Raw genomic sequence first — 19,305 nt, 5'->3', positions numbered from 1 at the left:
CCCCTTCCCCATTGTACTGTTCTTTGTAGCATTTATCAGCACCTGACATTTGTTTAGATTTTTTATCTTCTTCCCTCACACTGGTCTACAAACTCCCTACAAATAAGGGGCATGGTATTATGGTAATGTCCCAGGGCCTGGAACATAGTAGGTGCTCAAGAAATAGTTTCTGAGAGATTTATTTGTGGAATGAAAGAAGCCAAGAGAAATCAGAGGTGCAAAAAGAGGAAGTTGTCCAATGTCAAAAGTAGCAGAGTCCAGAAAGATAAGGAGTGAAGTGTCCATTGGGTGTGGCAATATGGAGTCACGGTGACTCCTGGGTTTCAGGCCTGAGGACCTAGAATGGCACTGGGTGACTTTCTCTCCTACGTTCTCTTCTCCCTCGGGCACCTTCCTCAGCAGCCTTTCAGGGGCCTCCTCCTGGGCCGGTCCATCTGCTGTTGGATTCTTCAGGGCTCCATCCTTGGCTGCTTCTCCGTTCTCTCCTGATCGATAGGATCTTTCCCATGTTGAAGCCAAATATCCTGAATGTGCTTTTTGGGTCACTCCTACAGGCCCTGGCTCTCTCGGATGCTGAAGGAGGAAGACATGGAAGCAGGACGACCCTGAACAATTAAGCCTCTTAATCCTGAAACAGGTAGCTGCTGTGTAATGTTTTGTGATGAAGGGATCCTTGAAAGCATTCCTTGGATATCTGGGGAATGGAAAATGCCCCGAGAAGGGGAGGAAGGCTGCTGTGGGCCTGGATATCATAACTTGCTGGGAAAGTTTCTTTGGGAAATGGTCAGTGGTAGTGGATTCACATACTGACATTCAGCATCACTCGGAATGGGGCTGAGGGCATTGTGCCTTGTATCTCTTGACTTTGCAGAGTTGTGAATATGAGGGAGCCAAAGGACATTCATGGATGGTAGCTCTAGATGTGTTCAGGGGGGATTAGACCTCTCGGCAGAATTGTAGTACAGAAGGCTGCTCTGAGAAACCCCCCAGAGTCTGTAAGAGGCAGATTATTGGACCAAGGAGCCTTTGAACTGGCCCTGGGACATTTCTAGTGGTCTTTTTGTTTGTTTGTTTGTTTTAAATCAGCTCTAGCCCTGCGTTCTCTTCCATGCTCAGCAGTTTGTCCCTCTAGAAAATGGGCACATAGCTGGGATTTCCCCTTCCAGGCCCTCTCAGAAGTTGTCTGAAGCGTCAGTAAGTTTGTGTATACACAGACTTTTTTTTTTTTTAATGTTTAAACCCTGGTATAGCAAGGGATGGCTGTTTTCCACAATTCTCAGTGACAGTGGGGAAAGGAGGGTGGTGGGTGTCTAATTTGATTCTCTTGGTATGTGCAGGTTATTTTTCTTGGCAAGGGCCACACTTTTCATCTCTCTTATGTGAGACTCAAAGTTGATTGCTTCTGTTTTCTTTTTTGTTGTGCTTGATTTAGATTTAATTTTTAAGCTACCATGTCTTGGGTTTCCAGTAAGAAACAGATGGTGTATTCAAATGGAGTCATCCAAAAGACTGCCCTGAAGGGACTGTTTATAGTGGTGTAGGCAGGGTTAAGAGAACCCATCACAGGATGTGGAAGGATCCCGGGGCTAGTGGTATCGGGGAGCTGTTACCATGCCTAGTCCTGAAAGAAAGAGGGAAGGATTGGTTATTAGAACTGGAGAGAGAAGCTCCATGGAAAGGTTCTCTCTGGTGGAAGGATGCAGTCAACCTTCAGCAACACAGCTGGGAAAGAGCCAAGAGAATAAATATCCTCACCGAACTCCCTTGTCCTTTCTCCCATCTCCTGATGGTGCCTCCCATTAGGCACACTCAGCCAGAAGCTAGAAGGCAAGGAGCCATACTGATGCTGTCCACAGAGATCAGACCCTTGGGGGGCACAGAGCTGATTGCAGAAGGGGGGATATAGGGGTGCAAATTGGAAATAGCTGACCAAGCAAGAGATGCAGATTACTTGAATTATATCACAAAGGATGTTTCTATCCAAAGAGGGGTTTTTGTTTGGTGGAGTAAGTGAAACTTTGCATTATAAGGTCAGCCACATAGAACTGTTGGCTGTAAGGGCTGGGAGGAGCAACAAAATTCCTCTAGTCAAACTTCATCCTTTTTACAGTTGGGAAGACCCAGGAAAGTCAGGTGACTTGCCCAAAGCCACTCATGAATTCTTGAAAGTGTTTCTTGAAAACCTGTTACATTTTAAGGAAAAAACCAACACAAAACCACTTCAAACATTTTAGAAACAGTGTCAAGTAAAATCCAAGCACATGGGGAGAAAGCTGTCAATTAGTGCTTTTTTTTCTCATTTATCAGTTTGGATCCTCTGGGGTTGTGACCATCATAAAACCAAACCAAAGGGGCTCCCACAGCACAGGGAATTAATTAATGGACTCGTGTACCTGCAAAGTTCAGGGATGGGATGGACTGCATTGTGGGTGTGAAATAGCTCAACATGACATCAACCATCCAGTTTCTTTCCATCTCTCTGTCACTCTTCCATGATGTCAGTTCATCCTCAGGGAGGCAGAATGGCTGCGGAAGTTCCTCGGCTCATAGTTGCATCCCTCTGGCCAGAAGGAAAGAAGTATCCCTGCCAGTAACTCCTTAAAAGACTGAGAAAGTATCTTTCCCAGAATTCCATCCCCTGCAAGCCAACCCTGGCATTTCATTGGCCGGAGTTAAGCCACGTGCTCATTCCTCAGCCAATCCCAGTAGTCAGGTGAAAGCTGTCTATTGATTGGCAGGGGCGGGAGGTTTTTCTGATTGGTCTGTCCCTCACCTGGGGGAGTGCATAAGCTTTCCCTAAAGCACCAGGGCTGGGAGAAGAGGAGGAGGGGACAGAACTGAGTATTGCTGGGGGAGAAGGGAAATGGGTACCTGACATCCACTATACTGTGTCATCTATAGAAACTTCCTAATTTGGAAGTAACAGTGAGAGGAAACCTGCTTTTAACTAGTGAAAGTCTGAATCTTAACTACGGTAGCATAATTTCAGACAGAACCTTCCCAAACAGTTCCTGCTGGAAGGCTTGCAATTAGCATCTGCTTTTCAGTATGTCTGAAAACACAGGTTCTTCTAGTAGGTTAACCATGCTTTCTGCAATTCTGCTTAATTTCTCATATGCTTATTCAACCTTTTTATAGCCAGAGTAAACACTGAACTCAAATTCTGGGTTAGTGGGGATTAAATTACATTAATGAATCTCCTCATTTAAACCTTATCTATAGAATGGGAGTAAGAATAGTACTTACTTTATAGGTTTGTTGTGAGGATTAACTGAGGTAATCCAAGTAAAGTGTCCAGTGCCCCAGTAGCTGGCCCAATAAATGTTACCTTTATTAGCATCCTGTATCTCAAAATATTGTCACTTTATGTGTTTATGTGCACATATAATCTAGGAAATTAACTCTTCACAACAAATATATTATTTGTCACTGAACAGTTTAGTTAGAGATGAGGTAAATCAAGGTATTAAAAAAGTTAGTGTTTATGGATTTTTTTTTTCTTCTGGAATGGTACTTATTTTAGAATTCATTTTGGGGGAAATCTAATAAAAGAAAATTTTAGGTAGCATACAGTTAAGTTAAAGGTAGATAGAATCCCTGGGAAAAAAGGGGATTTTCATTTTACAGTCACTTATTAACATATTCTTCATTGAAAAGTTTTATAAATAGTTGAAGGCCTGTTAATGACGTATCCCAGCTGAGTTTCTTGCCTTTGTTCTCAGTTTGGAGTCTCTGGAGAGAGCAAGTGACCCTCCTCAGCTTTGACTTCCCAAACCAGCCATGCCATTGGGCTTTTCTGGGTGGATGGATTTTAGGATCACTTGGATCGGGTGAGACGCTGCAGTAGCAAGAAGCTAGTCTTGGGCTTTTGTTTCAGTTTAATTTTAACTGACAAAATGCCGTGAATTGTTCTATAAAGCCTTTGGTACCATAAGGCCGACTTCTCAGAATCTCAGCAGGGTGAAGTGTCTTGATTTGGGGGTTCCCAGATTAATGGTACCCTCAAGCTTTAAAAGCACCTGTGTTTCAAAACCAGGAGGAGATAACTTGGTAATGAGGGGTGGGTAGGGTGCAATGAGGGGCCTGCAGATAGAGGAAAAACTTGCAGAACAACCAGGAACTTATAGACCGCAAGTTTATAGAGCCTAAAAGTTTTCATACTCTCTCCCCTGCATATTGACTACAATTAGTCTTAAATTTTCTATAGGTTGTTTGTTGGCCCTGAGGATGGTCACCATTGTGGTAACTAGATGAGAACTAGTAATAACTAGATGATTGACCCTAAATTCCTTGTTTCAGACAAGTGGTTCTCATACATAGATCACTTGGATGAAGAAACTGTCAAAAAAATTGGGAGGGATTGGCCTAGGGCTACCAACTTCTTATTTTGCCATCCTTAGTGGAAGGATGTTTTGAAATATCTAACATTACCACAATTATCATACAAGAAAGGAACATTTTTTTTTTCTGATATCACCTATAAAAACTACATCCTATTTGGGCCCTGTGCTGCAATCTGTGGGTAGCAAGCACTGGGGAGATGGGGAGGTATTTACTTAATGTGCAGTGTAGGGGGGAAATCCTACTTTTTTGAAGATTCTCTTAGAGCCTAGGAGTTCTCTTAAGTCATGTCTTTTTTTTGACTTAAAGGAGGAGAAATTCACTTGAACACAAGTCTTGATGAATCCAGTTCATTTTACAAAGAAGGAACTGTTTACTCTCAAGTCATTAACTTAGAATTGTTAGTATAATTTTCTGCCAGTAGAAAGAAAATCTTGCAGTACCTAAGTTGTTCCGATTAAAAGGTGTATCAAGAGTTTTTCTTTTTCCACAGTTTGACCCTAAAAATGATGTTTAGTTGGATTTGGCCTTTCCTTGTGTGGTATATGCCTCTATGTGTGGGAAAGCACACACACACTCGAGAGAAAGAGAGAACTTAATTTGGTCAAAAGCCCCAGAAAGGAAAGGGTGCTTGTGAGAAAATCAGTGTGTGCATCAGTCAGTCGCTGGTAAGCGTTAGTACTTGTAGTAACAATTGCATCTTGGAGCTGCGAACAGAGTATGACTTTTTAAGATGTCTTTTGGAGTCATTAAAAAACCCCAAACATACACCCAACCACCCCTGGCATCCAAAACAGTAATAAAACATTCCTCACTCTGCTTCACTTCCCATGCTTGCTTGGCTTTGCCACAAACATGTTTTGCCTTCCAGCCAGGGATTAAGCTTCTGTGTGAGGCCATGACTGGTGTGAAAGCAACTTCTCTGTCATTGTTGAGGGGGAGAAGAAAACTGCTTGCGTGCTTGTGTGAAATCCTGAATGGAATTACAGAATCACCGTAGTGCCAGAGAGGGTTTTGAGGTCCATGCCTTCCTGCCAGGCTATTTGAATGCTCATCACCCCGACTCACAAAAGGTAACCTAATCCTAAAGTGTCATTGGCCTCTAACATTTCATGGATCCTCTGTGAACAAGGACATGAACTAAGATGTGTCTTTCTCAAGAAAAAGCAGACCGTTCTGCAACATACCACATATGCAGTTCCTGCCCTGTTCACAGCCTCATTCTTGGGCACCGTGTCACTGTTTGAGTCCTGTTTATATTCTCACATGTGCTCCTACAGCACAGTCCTCGCCTGTTTTAGTAGACACTCCACCTTTGTTCAGACTCCTTACCGCTTGTTTCTGTTCGGGTGTCTCTCTCTCTACGGCAGGCTCTTCAGTGTGTATAGCTGTAGCTGAGTGTTCTTTTGGACAGACATTACCCCAACCCTCTTGCTTTAGTCAGCTTGGGCTGCCATAACAAAATACGACAGACTGGGTGGCTTAAAATAGAAATTTATTTCTAACAGTTCTGAAGGCTGGGAAGTCTAAGATCAAGGTGTTGGCAAGGCAGGTTTCATTCTGAGACCTCTTAATGTTGGCTTGTAGGTGGCCGCCATCTTGCTGTGTGCTCACTTGACCTCTTCTTTGTGCCCTTGTGAAAAGAGGAAGCTCTGGAGACTCTTCTTCTTCTAAGGACACTAATCCCATCAGGGGGGCTCCACCCTTGTGACTCACCTTAACCAAGTTGATTCCCAGAGGCCCCACCTCCTACTACTACTATCAGATTGGGGGCTAGGATTTCAACATACGAATTTGGGTTGGGGGGGGTACGAACGGACACAAAGTTTCTGTGCATATTAATTCGGAATCTTTATTTGTGACTCCCTTGAAGTGCTTGCAGGGTCATTGGTCCAGGAGCCCTGCAGTAAGTAGAGAAAGCCTTAGAATTATTGCTTTGGAATAGGTACAGTGTCCTGCAGGTGGCTTGGTGGATTACAAAATTGGAAGACCTTTACCACAGAATTCAAGGTGACCTAGGTAGACTAGTGATCTCCTTTTCTTTTCAGATCTTGGATTTCCTAAGTCCAAATGTCAGTGGTAAAGTTGTGGATGCCAGACTTGGTCAGCATTAAGTGTGGATGGGTCAGCATTCAGTATTCCCTGACCACCATCTATAACCTCCCTTCTGGGACTCTAAAAAGGAGGTTCTTAGAATGAAAGCCTGGGAAAATGGGTTATTTCTTAGCACTTTATCCTCTTGGGCATTTACTTCTTTTTCATGGGGAAAGGAAGGCAGTAAATTATCCTAAAACTGTTCCCTGTTCCATTAGAGATCAATATCTTACTGTCATTTGAAATGTATACAAATATGGTAATATCCACACGGACACACACACAGAAACCTGTGCCAGGTGGAATATTTTTTTTTTAAGATTTTATTTATTTATTTGACAGAGAGAGAGAGCACAAGCAGGGTGAGTGGCAGGCAGAGGCAGAGGGAGAAGCAGGCTCCCCGCAGAGCAGGGGGAGCCCGATGCGGGACTCGATCCCAGGACCCTGGGATCATGACCTGAGCCGAAGGCAGCCGCTTAACCGACTGAGCCACCCAGGTGCCCAAGGTGGAATATTTTAAAATATAAAAAGGCCTTTGAAAGTTCTTTTAAACTTTCAAGGAACAGGTAATTTCTGTGTTATACAAACCGTTCCAGGATTTAGAAAAAAGATGGAAAACTTCCAGATTCTTTTTTTTAAGCGAACATGACCCTGATAACAAATCTGGCAAGCCCCCAGAGGGAAGCTGTATACCAGTCTCTCTCAGGAATGTAACAATTTTAGATAAAATTCTAGTGAGTAGATTTCAACAATAGGGTATGTGAATGTTCCACCATACCCAAGTAGGTTATGGAATGCAGGAATGGCTTCATATATATAGATTTTCATTTGATTCACATAAATTATTTAAGTAAAAATATGCAATAATCTCATTAATTCCAGAAGAACATTTCAGTCAATTCAACTTCTAAGTTTTACAAACCGCTTAAAAACAAGTATATAAAATGACCATTCCTTCATATGATAAGGAAGATTGAGTTCATACAGCTTACTGTCTTTATACTTTTGGGGGGCCCCAATAAAGGCATTATGGGATATGGCTAAGATCGAAACAAAAAAAGCAAACGTAGAAAGTTATGAAAGTAGTAACTTTAGAGACTAAATACTGTAAAGAAAAAGATAAAATTATCATTACAGATTGCTTAGTTGTAGATCAAGAAGGCTTAAAGAGATTACTTCTAGACGGGGAGATAAAAACGAAGGATTTGGAGGGGCACCTGGATGGCTCAGTAGGTTAAGCATCCGATTCTTGATTTTGGCTCCGGTCATGATCTCATGGTCTTGAGATCAAGCCCTGTGTCAGGCTCCACGCTCAGTGTGGCGTCTGCTTGAGATTCTCTGTCTCCCTCTCCCACTGCCCCTACCTACCCCCGCTTCTCTCTCACATGCTCTCGCTCTCTAAAATAAATAAATAAGTAAAATCTTAAGAAAAAAACAAACAGCTAAGGCTTTGGATACTTCTGAAATCAGTTCATGAGTGTAATGCCATTCTTCTCAAAGTCCCATCAGGATTTTTAAAATTTCACAAGATGGTTTTCAGTCTATATGGAAAAATAAGTAGATGAGAACCTCAGGGGAACTCCGGAAATGGCTACAGGAGAAGGGAGTTAGATCTATTGGATACTACAGTAGATAGCACTACCAGATATTAAAATGCATAATGAAGTCTTTGTAATTAAAACACTGTGATGCCGGCGTAAGAGGAGGAGGTAGGTAAGTGAACCAGGACAGTTCAGAAGCAGATCCTTGCATAAATAATTTGATAAATCATAAAGAAGTCATCAGAAATCAGTGGGGAAGGAAAGATTATTCAATAAATAATTTTGATGCATAGTTAGCAATTTGGAAAAAATCATTCTGACTTCACCAAATGAATTACATATTGATTAAACAATTAAGGGCAAAATGTAGAGGCATAGGAAATCTATAGAATTGAATATTGCTTAGAAACAAAAAAAACCCACTAGAACAGGAAAAGAATAGTCAGTCACACTACAGAAAAAAAAAAAAATCAAAGATTTCTTCATGTAAAAAACCAATGGGGTAACAGTAGATTGGGAAAAGATCTGCAGTAACATGACAGAATTAGTATCTTTATTTTGTGACAAGCTCAAACAAATTAAAAAATACTAATTACAAAAATTAAAACCTTGTTGGAACACTTGAATAGATGACTACATATAGTACCATACAAATATATGGGAAATGGTCAATTTTGTAATAAGAGATATGTAGATTAAAATGCCAGCAAAATACTATTTTAACATATTAGCCAAAGAATACATTTTTAATGGTAATCCCCAATTCTATTGGTGCTGCAATATCGTGAAAGTTATACAATATATTAAAGAGCCATATTATTTATTCATACATTTTGATCCAGTAATACCACTTCCGTGGACCATCTTCCCACATTCCCTCTGTGAAAGAAATAATACACTATACTTAATAAGCTGTTTAGACAAAGATGCTCCCTGATGCATTATTTACAAAGTAGACACACACACACACACACACAAAATTAATGTCCAACTGTTGGGTAACTATAAAGTAAAATACTCTTCTCTCAGCATAATACTATACTATAATTAACAATTATTTTGAAGATATGTAGTAATGTGACATGATATTTACAATATAATTTTATGTATAGAAATTGCAGTATAAATTGTGGTGTGGTTTCACTATGGAATACAGCTATATAGCTGCACAGTTAAATTGAATGATCCATAGCTGCCTAGGACAACAGAAGAAGGATCTCAGGAACACAACTGTTAAGTAAAAAAGGAAGTTGCATTTGTTTCTCTTGCCTCAGGTGACCTGTTTAGAAAAAAAGTTGCTATGGCTGATGTCAAACAGGTTACTTGCCTGTGTACTCTTAGGGGATTTTTATGGTTTCAGGTCTCACATTTAGGTCTTTAATCCACTTTAAATTTATTTTTGTGTATAATGTAATAAGGTGGTGTAATTTCTTGCTTTTGCATGTTGCTGTCCAGTTTTCCCAACACCTTTTCTTGAAGAGACTGTCTTTTTTCCCATTGGATATTCTTTCCTGTTTTGTTGAAGAGTAATTGACCATATAGTTCTGGGTTCACTTCTGGGTTTTCTATTTTGTGACATGGATGGAGCTAGAAAGTATAATGCTGAGTGAGATAAGGCAGTCAGAGAAAGACAAATACCATATAATTTCAGTCATATGTGGAATTTAAGGAAAAACACAAATGAGCCAAGGGAAAAAGAGAGATTGAATGAGAAATCAAGAAACAGACTCAACTAGAGAGAACAAACTCCTGGTTACCAGAGGGGAGGTGGTTAGGAGGATGAGTTAAATAGGTGATGGGGATGAAGGAGTGCACTTATCACGATGAGCACAGGTGACGTATGGGATTGTTAAATCACTATATCGTATACCTGAAACTAATATAATACTGTATGTTAACTAACTGGAATTAAAATGAAAACATAAAATTGAAAAAAAATCAAGTTGCAGAAGAGCAACTTGATCCCAATTACATAAAGTTCAGATACATACAAAACTAGTGATAGAGTGTTTAGACATCCACATGCATGTGGCAAACCCTATAAGAACAAGCAAGCATAGACAAAAATTCAGGCTAGTGGGGGTGGGGGGAGGAGAGAAGAGGATGAGGGAGGAGCCCGTGGGAGCTATCTAGGGGATGGTAAAGTTCTCTTTCTCAAGCTGGGCTAGGGACATAGGTATATATATTATTGCTCTTTTTAAATTTTTAAATTTATTTTCTAAAGGTTTTATTTATTTGGGAAAAAGAGAGCGAGCATGAGTGGGGGGAGGCGCAGAGGGAGAGGGAGAAGCAGAATTCCTGCTGAGCATGGAGCCCAAGGCGGGGCTTGATCCCAGGAGGACCCTGGGATCATGACCTGAGCCGAAGGCAGACACTTAACCGACTAAGCCACCCAGGCTTCCCCTTTTATACCTTAACATAAGCAAAAGTATTTTACGTTTTATTAAGCGTTTGCCTTCGGCTCAGGTCATGGTCCCAGGGTCCTGGGATCGAGCCCCGCATCGGGCTCCCTGCTCCGTGGGAAGCCTGCTTCTCCCTCTCCCACACCCCCTGCTTGTGTTTCCTCTCTCACTGTATCTCTCTCTGTCAAATAAGTAAATAAAATCTTAAAAAAAAAAAAAGCTACAAGTATTTTTAATGTAGTTAGTGTTAATTTAACAAAGGAGTATTAAAACCCATATTCACTGAGTACAATTATGTACAAAATCTGTATCCCTCATGAAGATGGGAAGAAAGCATAAAGGTAACAGCGACTGTGTTAGAGGAGTGAAATTATGGGTGGTTCAGTCTTTCATTTTCTTTCATTTCCAAATTTTCATTTACAGGCATACCTTGCTTTACTGTCCTTCAGGTTATTGCGATTCGCAGAGTTTTGTGGCAACCCTGCGTTGAGGGGGTATGTTGGTGCCAGTTCTCCAACAGCATTTTCTCACTTTGTGTATCCGGGTGACATTTGGGTAATTCTCGCAGTACTTCAAACTCGTTCATGACTGTTTATATTTATGATGGTGATCTGTGGTCCGTGTTCTTCGATGTTACTGTTGGAGCCTGAGGAGGTGACTGAATTTCTGCAGTCTCATGATCAGACTTTCCTAGGTGAGGAGTTGCTTCCTGTGGACGAGCACAGAAAGTGGTTGCTTGAGATGGAATCTACACCTGGTGAAGATGCTGCTGAATTGACAGCAAAGGATTTAGAATATTATGTAAACGTAGTTGATAAAGCAGCAGCAGGGTGGGAGAGGATTAACTCCCAGTTTTGAAACAAGTTCTACTGTGGGTAAAATGCTATCAAAGAGCATCACATGCTACAGAGAAATCATTCTGAAAGGAAGAGCCAAATGATGCTGCAAATGTCACTGTTTCTTATTTTAAGAAACTGCCACCGGGCGCCTGGGTGGCTCAGTCGGTTAAGCGACTGCCTTCGGCTCAGGTCATGATCCTGGAGTCCCGGGATCGAGTCCCGCATCGGGCTCCCTGCTCGGCAGGGAGTCTGCTTCTCCCTCTGACCCTCCTCCCTCTCATGCTCTCTGTCTTTCATTCTCTCTCTTTCAAATAAATAAATAAAATCTTTAAAAAAAAAAAAAGAAAGAAACTGCCACAGCCACCCCAGTCCTCAGCCACCACCACCCTGATCAGTCAGCAGCCACCAACATCGAGGCAGGACCCTCCTCCAGCAAAATGATGATAATTCACTGAAAGCTTAGATGACGGGTTGCTTCTTTTAGCAATAAAGTATTTTATTTTATTTTTTTAAAGATTTATTTATTTATTTGAGGGGGGAGGGGCAGAGGGAGAGGGAGAGAGAGTCTTTTTTAAAAATTTTTTATTGTTACGTTAATCCCCATACATTACATCATTACTTTTAGATGTAGTGTTCCATGATTCATTGTTTGTGCATAACACCCAGTGCTGCATGCAGAACATGCCCTCTTTAATACCCATCACCAGGCTAACCCATCCTCCCACCCCTCTCCCCTCCAGAACCCTCAGTTTGTTTTTCAGAGTCCATCGTCTGAGGGAGAGAGAGTCTTTTAATCAGACTCCATACTGAGCTAGGAGCCCGACGTGGGGTTCCATCTCACAACCCCAAGATCATGACCCTGAGATCATGACCCAAGCCGAAACCAAGGGTCAGATGCTCAACTGACGGACTGCACCACTCAGGCACCCCAGCAATAAAGTATTTAAATTAAGTTATGTACTTTATTTTTTTTAGACATAATGCTATCGAACATTTAATGGACTACAGCATAGTATAAACATAACTTTTATATGCACTGAGAAATGAAAAATTCATCTGAAGCACTATTGCTACATTCACTTTCTTGCAATGATCTGGAGCTGAACCCACAATATGTCTGGGGCATTGCCTGTCTGTGCTTATGTTACATTTTTTTTAAAAAGAAAGGAAAATTGAAGAGACTTCTGCAATTATAGGATGACTTAAGCTTCCAGTGGAGTGAGTGCCTTTGCTCAGAGAGTGATAGACTTCACCACTGAGGCAGAAGGATCGATTGATTGATTGATTGATTTTAAGGATTTTATTTATTTGAGAGAGAGAGCACGTGCACGCATGCAGAGTGGGGGGAGGGGCAGAGGGAGAGGGAGAAGCAGGATCTCCGCTGAGCAGGGAGCCCCACATGGGGCTCGATCCCAGGACCCTGGGATCATGACCTGAGCCAAAGGCAGATGTATAAGTGACTGAGCCCCAGGTGCCCCAAGATGGACTTGAAATGTAAAAGGAATGTATTTGGAAAAGTAAATGCATCCATGAATAGTCACTGAGCATCTTTCTTGTGTGAGAAAGTCTTGCCCTAGCCTGTATTCTGAAAAAATCTCTTGGATACTGAGTTTACTGCCTTGCTGAAATGGATTAATTAGAAAGGCTGGCATTTCTCTGGGTTACTTTAAAACATTTTTTTGCTTACTGTTTTGTCTGGTTATAAAAATAATACAGTGATTTGAGATAGTCTTATAAAAATTTAATGGAACCTGAAGTCAAGCAGACACTAGAACTAAACCTTGGTTGAAAGAAAATACAAGGGATAGAGGAAGATGTTAAAAGACACCATAAGGATGTAGTCAGGAAGTTCTTGGAACATATGCCCATACATAGCTCACAAATAAAATGACATGGAAAAGGAGGGGCAGCACTATGTAATAAATTTTAAAAGACTTGAGAGATGACATATCAACCAAATACCAAAGCAAATCTTGTTTGGATCCTGATTTAAACAAACCAACTGTGAAAAAGCATTTATGAGACAATTGGGACACTGATTGGATATTTGATATTGCAAAATTATTAATTTTTAGGCATGACATTGTTACTTATGGTTATATTTTAAAGATACATGCTGTAGTGTTTATGCACAAATAAAATATCAGATATTTACTTTAAAATAATTCAGTGGAGGGTTTAAATATATTAAATATAAAAAAGTCCATATTTTGGGGGTATTTATGGATGAGTGATATATCCAGGGTTTATGTTAAAATAATCCAGGTGTAGGGGCCATAGTGGAGTATAGATGAAACAAGGTCAGCCATGTATGATAATTGAAGCTGGGCAGTGAATACATACATTCTTGCTACTTTTGTATATATGTTTAGAATTTTTCATAATAAAATATAAATAAGAGTAATACATATTCACAGCTGAAAATGTATAAAGTATAGAAAAGTATAAAGAGGGAAATGAAAGTCACCCACATTCCCACCCCCTGGAATAACTACTCTCAACATTTTTATAAGAATCCTTCTATACTCTCCTTGCACATTTACAATATATACTCCTATACATACACACCTTTAAACAAGAAATTATACTATCTATATTATTTTGTATCCCGCTTTTTTATATTGTGGACACTCTTGTGCTTTAGTACATTTCGATCTTCCTCATAACTTAATATTGTGGCTGTGTATTCTAATATGTGAAAACACACACACACACATGCCATAATTTATTGGTCTAACCAGTCCTTTGGACTGGATATCTAAGTTGTTTCATTTTGTTTTCCTTTTCAAACAATTCTGCGTACTTATTTCTTCTGAGAAATATCTAGAAAATCCAAGAGTTTTTATGGCTTTTTTCTCTCTCATGGCAGACTACTTGTTGGAAATATGATACCATTTTGAACTTCCTCCTGTAGCATATGTGATTACCCCCTTCATCATAATCTCAGCAACACTGGGAGCTATGGTTACAATATTTTAAATGTTTGTCAATCTGGTAGAGGGATAAAGAATATCTTATTTTAATTTGCATTTTTAAAATTATTAGTGACTTGGAAATCTTTCTGTAAGTGTACATCAGTATTTCTTATTTTATGACTAGGTGTTTATATCTTCCCCCCCAATTATAGTATTTATCCCCCCACTTCCTGATTCATAAGGGCTCTTCACATATTAAAGGACACTGATATTTCCTATAGTGTATAAATTGCAGTTTTTCTCCTTAGTTTGTTGTTTGTCATTTAACTTTAGGTCATTTTTGAACAGTTATTTGTCTGGAATTATTTTAGTAGATTTTTAAAAGTTGTAAATCTAGATTTTTTTTTTCCTTTGAGCCTTTGTAATTTTCTACATTTTTATTTTGTAACCTTACTCAATATTTTACTGAGGGGTTTCATTATATAGCATTGCCCTCTAAAGTTTGCTTTTTTATTTTAATATTTTTATTGGTTATTAAATAAGATGTTTGTGGTGGAAAGGATAGATTTTTATTTTTATTTTATTAATTAATTTATTTATTTTAAAGATTCTTTTTTTTTTTTAAGATTTTATTTATTTATTTGAGAGAGAGAATGAGAGAGAGAGAACACATGAGAGGGGATAGGGTCAGAGGACGAAGCAGACTCCCTGCCGAGCAGGGAGCCAGCCCGATGCAGGACTCGATCCAGGGACTCCAGGATCATGACCTGAGCCGAAGGCAGTCTCTTAACCAACTGAGCCACCCAGGCGCCCTAAAGATTCTATTTTTTATTTGACAGAGCGAGAGAGTACACAAGGGTGGGGGGGGGGCGTGGCAGGCAGAGGGAGAGGGAGAAGCAGGCTTCCCGCTGAGCAAGGAGCCTGATGCGGGGCTCGATCCCAGGACCTGGGATCATGACCTGAACCAAAGGCAGATGCTTAACTGACTGAGCCACCCAGGTGCCCCAAGAATACATTTAAAAAAAAAATTTACCTATAATTTGTCTGTCAGACAGTGCAGTGGGTAAAATTTGGTAATTTACTTTTCAGTAATTCTTCTACATGTGTAAATTAGTTAAAGTAACACTTGCTGATGAAACAGTTAAAACCACAAATTTAACTTGACACAGTAGAGGTTTATTTCTTAATCAACATAGGTGCTTCTGTTTGGTGGTCAGCCCTCCAGTGAGTGATTCAGTGGACCAGGATCCTTCCCTCTTATGATCCTTCCATTCTCTGGGGCTTTGGGGTCCTCTGCATCTAGTTGGCGGTTGGAGGAAGAGAGCATCGAGAAGGCATGTTACTTACTAACCACCTCAGCTTGAAAGTGCTTCCTGTCACTTCTGCCTATATTCCATTGGTGGGAATAGTCACATGGATACACCCAAGTAGAAGGGATGCTGGGAAATGTAGTCCATGGCTGGGTAACAGCTTTCCAGTGAAAACCCTACACTCTGGAAAGAGCATGAATATTTGTTGGACATTTAGCTGAATCTGCCACCATTTGTTACATTTATAATGTATATGATACATATTTTCTTTACAAAATGGAATCATCCTATTAAGAGTTTTGAATTTTAGCATCATTTTTTAAAGATTTTGTTTATTTGAGAGAGAGAGCACGAGGAGAGGAAGGGCAGAGGGAGAGGGAGAAGGAGAAGCAGACTCCCCGCTGAGCAGGTAGCCTGACCTGGGGCTTGATCCCAGGACCCTGAGATCATGACCTGAGCTGAAGGCAGACGCTTAACTGACTGAGCCATCCAGGCGCCCCCTTAGCATCATTTTGTGAGCTTTTGTGTGTTTGAATCTTTTTCAAAAACAAGAGTTTTAATGTCTACGTGTTATTCCTTGTTTTGATATATCATAATTGATTTAACCACTTTTCTGTTATGGTACAGTTAGGCTTTCCTAGATTTTTATTATTCTGAGTAGTGCTGCTATAAATGTCCTTGTTCATAAATCTTTGAGTATTCCTCTGATTATTTCCTCGGGGAAAATTCTTGGGAATGAACTTGCTCCGTGTTGAGGCTGGTGATGCATATTACCAGATGGCCCTTCAGAAATGTGGACTTATTTATGCTTTTATCAGTAGCATCTGAGGATTCTTATTTCGGAGCATTCTTGACTATCATGGGCATTAGAATTGTTTTGCTTTTTGCCAATTCGATTGTCAAACAAGGTACTGCACTGTTTTAATTTGTAAGCTTTCCTTACAGTGCTTTTGAGCATTGTTTCATGAGGCCATCAGTAATCTGTGTGTGTGAATTGCCTCTTTGCATCCTTTTCCATTTTTATTTTGAAGTGTTCCATCTTCTTTTCAATCATTTATAAGAGATTTTTATGCCGTATGTATTAACTTGTCATGTTGTAAATATTTTTATCTAGCTTCCCCTTTCCTTGATTTTGCTTTGTGACCTAATTTTTTAAGATTAAACTCTACAGTTGGAACCCCGATGTGCGCTGCCATATCCACTGAATCTGCCCAGTTAGCATACTTCTGAGATTAATGACATTTTTAAAAAGCAAAGCGGATTCTTTTTTCTGATGCATCATATGGTTTGAATGTTCTCACTGTGAAATTTTAGTTATCTTGAAGTGAGGGAGTTTAAAGTAGTCATCGAGAAAATGGACTCGAGAAGGAGGAGTTGGGGCACTGGGTTTTTTACCCACGGAGATGATGAAATTGCCTTCTTTATCTTCCCAAGATCGTTAAGAGCAGTAGGGGGCAGGTTGATGGTATCTGAAGGACTCCATGGTTTTCAGTAGGGTCTCGGAGGCCGGCCTCTCTGGCTGTTTTTCATGTTAGATCGTATTAAAAACACATGTGGTAGGGTGCCTGGGTGGCTCAGTTGGTTAAGTGACTGCCTTCGGCTCAGGTCATGATCCTGGAGTCCCTGGATCGAGTGCCGCATCGGGCTCCCTGCTCGGCGGGGAGTCTGCTTCTCCCTCTGACCCTCCCCCCTCTCATGTACTCGCTCTCTCTCATTCTCTCTCTCTCAAATAAGTAAAATCTTTAAAAAAAATAAAATAAAATAAATAAAAACACATGTGGTAGAATGGCAGGAGCCAAAGTAGGGGTCAGGGAGCTGAGTGGGAGTCTCCGCTCTGCCATTGACTGTGACCCTGAGCAAGTCACTTGTCCACTTGAGCCCTCAGTGTGCTCATCAGCAGAACTCGAGAGGTTGTTGTAGGCGATGTTTTGGATGCGTGATCTCCCGGGCTGTGCAGTGGAGTTCTCCACAAGGCCTCGTTGACATTCATCACCTGTTCTGACCTGTGTCGGGTGGGTGTGTGGGGAGTGGGAAGAAGGTTAGTCCCTTTGGTCTCCTGAGTGATTTATGAAAGAAATCAATCCCGTATATATCTGTTCCAGATATAATGTGATCTAAATGTGATATTCACCTAATAAGATTAGATGAATCTAATATGGTTTTCCTCTAAAACACAAATACTGCGCCACTTTTAATTGTAGTAGCCAAATTAAATTACTCATCCCAAATTAGATTCCCAGCAAATTTAATTTGAACATGAGCTCAGTACTGCAGGCCTTGAGTAATTTTTTAAGATATAAAATAAATCAGTAGGATACTGGTATTGTCCCTCTGGGCTTTTCAGTGGTTACCATAAAAGAGAATAGGTAAACATCTGGAGGAAGCTTGCAGAAATAGAGCTGAGACAGAAGCTCCAGTCCTTCAGCTTATCATGGAGAGTTCCTTCTCCCACCATGCCCACCGTCACTGGTCTTGGAAGACAGGAAGCAAATGAATTATTGGCAGGCCCACTAGTCACTTATGTCTTACTGCTTATGATTGCCTTCCTTCATTTTGTCCCTTGACTGAGCCCTTTCATGTCTTCCCTGTGCAGGAAGACACTTGGTAGGAAGTGCTCCCTGGGTAGTTTATGCGGCCACAGGGATTTGGTGAGGAACTAGAGACATTTATAACATTGCATTAGCCATAGTTTCTCTCATTTTGTTAGGTGACAGATTAACTGAAAACCAACCTAGACTGCTTTCAATCTAGGACTAGATACTGGCATCAGGTGAGGCTTTATCCAGGGGTGCAAATGCAATGCCCAGGACCCAGTGTTTCTCCTTCAATGTTGGTTTCTTCCCCAGGCATGATCTCCCTTTCCACCCTCAGAATGGCAGCCCATAGTTCCCGGGTCAGCCTGTTTCCTTGTTCTCATCAAGTAGGAGGAAAGATCCTTAATGGATCAACCAAAGGTGTAGAATTGAGTTCCGTTGCCCCTGGTTGGCTTAATTTGGATCTTATGCTTCCCTGTAGCAGTACCATGTGGAGGGGATGGGACAGATTGGCTGCCTGGAAGATTCAGGGGACTATTGGAAAAGTCGATGGGGTAGTGAAGTCAGGGAGGTACCTCCAAGCCTCCATGATGCATTATGTAGATCCTTCTGCTTTTCTGAGCATTGTACGCCTACATTTTCTCCTTTGAAGTGCAAATGAACCTAAGAGGTTGGTGGGATCTGTTCATGGATGAGGAGGTGAAGTTCACCATGGGATCAGCTTACCCAAGGCCTTGTCAATGATAGAGCTAGGACCAGACTCCTTGTGTAATGAGTCTTCCATTTCTTTTCACTGTATCATGCCTTCTTTCTACCAATCCCTCTCACCAGCCCCTCCTTCCCACTCCCCCAACACCAGCACAGGGCTCTTCATTAAATAGACAGTCAGTCAATAGTTGTTAACTTATTATTGACTGACTGGGGTACCATCAGACCAAATGTGACCTTTCTGCTCATACTTCGTGAATATCATTATAACAAAAACCAATGTGGTCAATTCTCAGTCATTAATTTGTAGATTGTTCCTGGTAATTCAGTTTTTCTTTCCCTGAATTATGGGGTTCTTCTAATGGAAAGATGGAGTTTGGACGGCTTGAGGATAGACGTACAGAAAGACAGAAAGGAGCCAAGGCTAGTGTGTGTGTGTGTGTGTTTGCACACGTTTGTGTGTCTGCGTGCGTACAAGTATGTACATGGACCCGCAGTTACAAAATTAAGTATGTTTCAGTTCAGCTGAAATTAGATTTGATGCCTATCTTTTCATTTTAATGAAACTTACGTTTGTGAAAGTTACTGTTGGCAAGGTCCTCATTTGCTTAAACCAAAGAC

At 40.8% G+C, this 19,305-nt stretch overlaps 1 protein-coding gene across 1 annotated transcript in view; it reads left to right on the top strand.

The window, feature by feature from the left end:
- Positions 1-19,305, top strand: part of TRERF1 (transcriptional regulating factor 1) — a 202,534-nt gene that overhangs the window by 80,216 nt on the left and 103,013 nt on the right. Inside the window, 1 exon segment of the mRNA XM_045866903.3 lies at positions 555-637. The gene's annotated coding sequence lies outside the window, so the exon portion shown is untranslated.

The sequence above is a fragment of the Mirounga angustirostris genome, unplaced genomic scaffold (genome assembly GCF_029215605.1).
Source record: "Mirounga angustirostris isolate CCGP_5_RB_7025 unplaced genomic scaffold, mMirAng1.0.hap1 SCAF_8, whole genome shotgun sequence".
Taxonomy (NCBI): domain Eukaryota; kingdom Metazoa; phylum Chordata; class Mammalia; order Carnivora; family Phocidae; genus Mirounga; species Mirounga angustirostris.
This window is presented reverse-complemented; position numbering and strand designations above follow the sequence as displayed.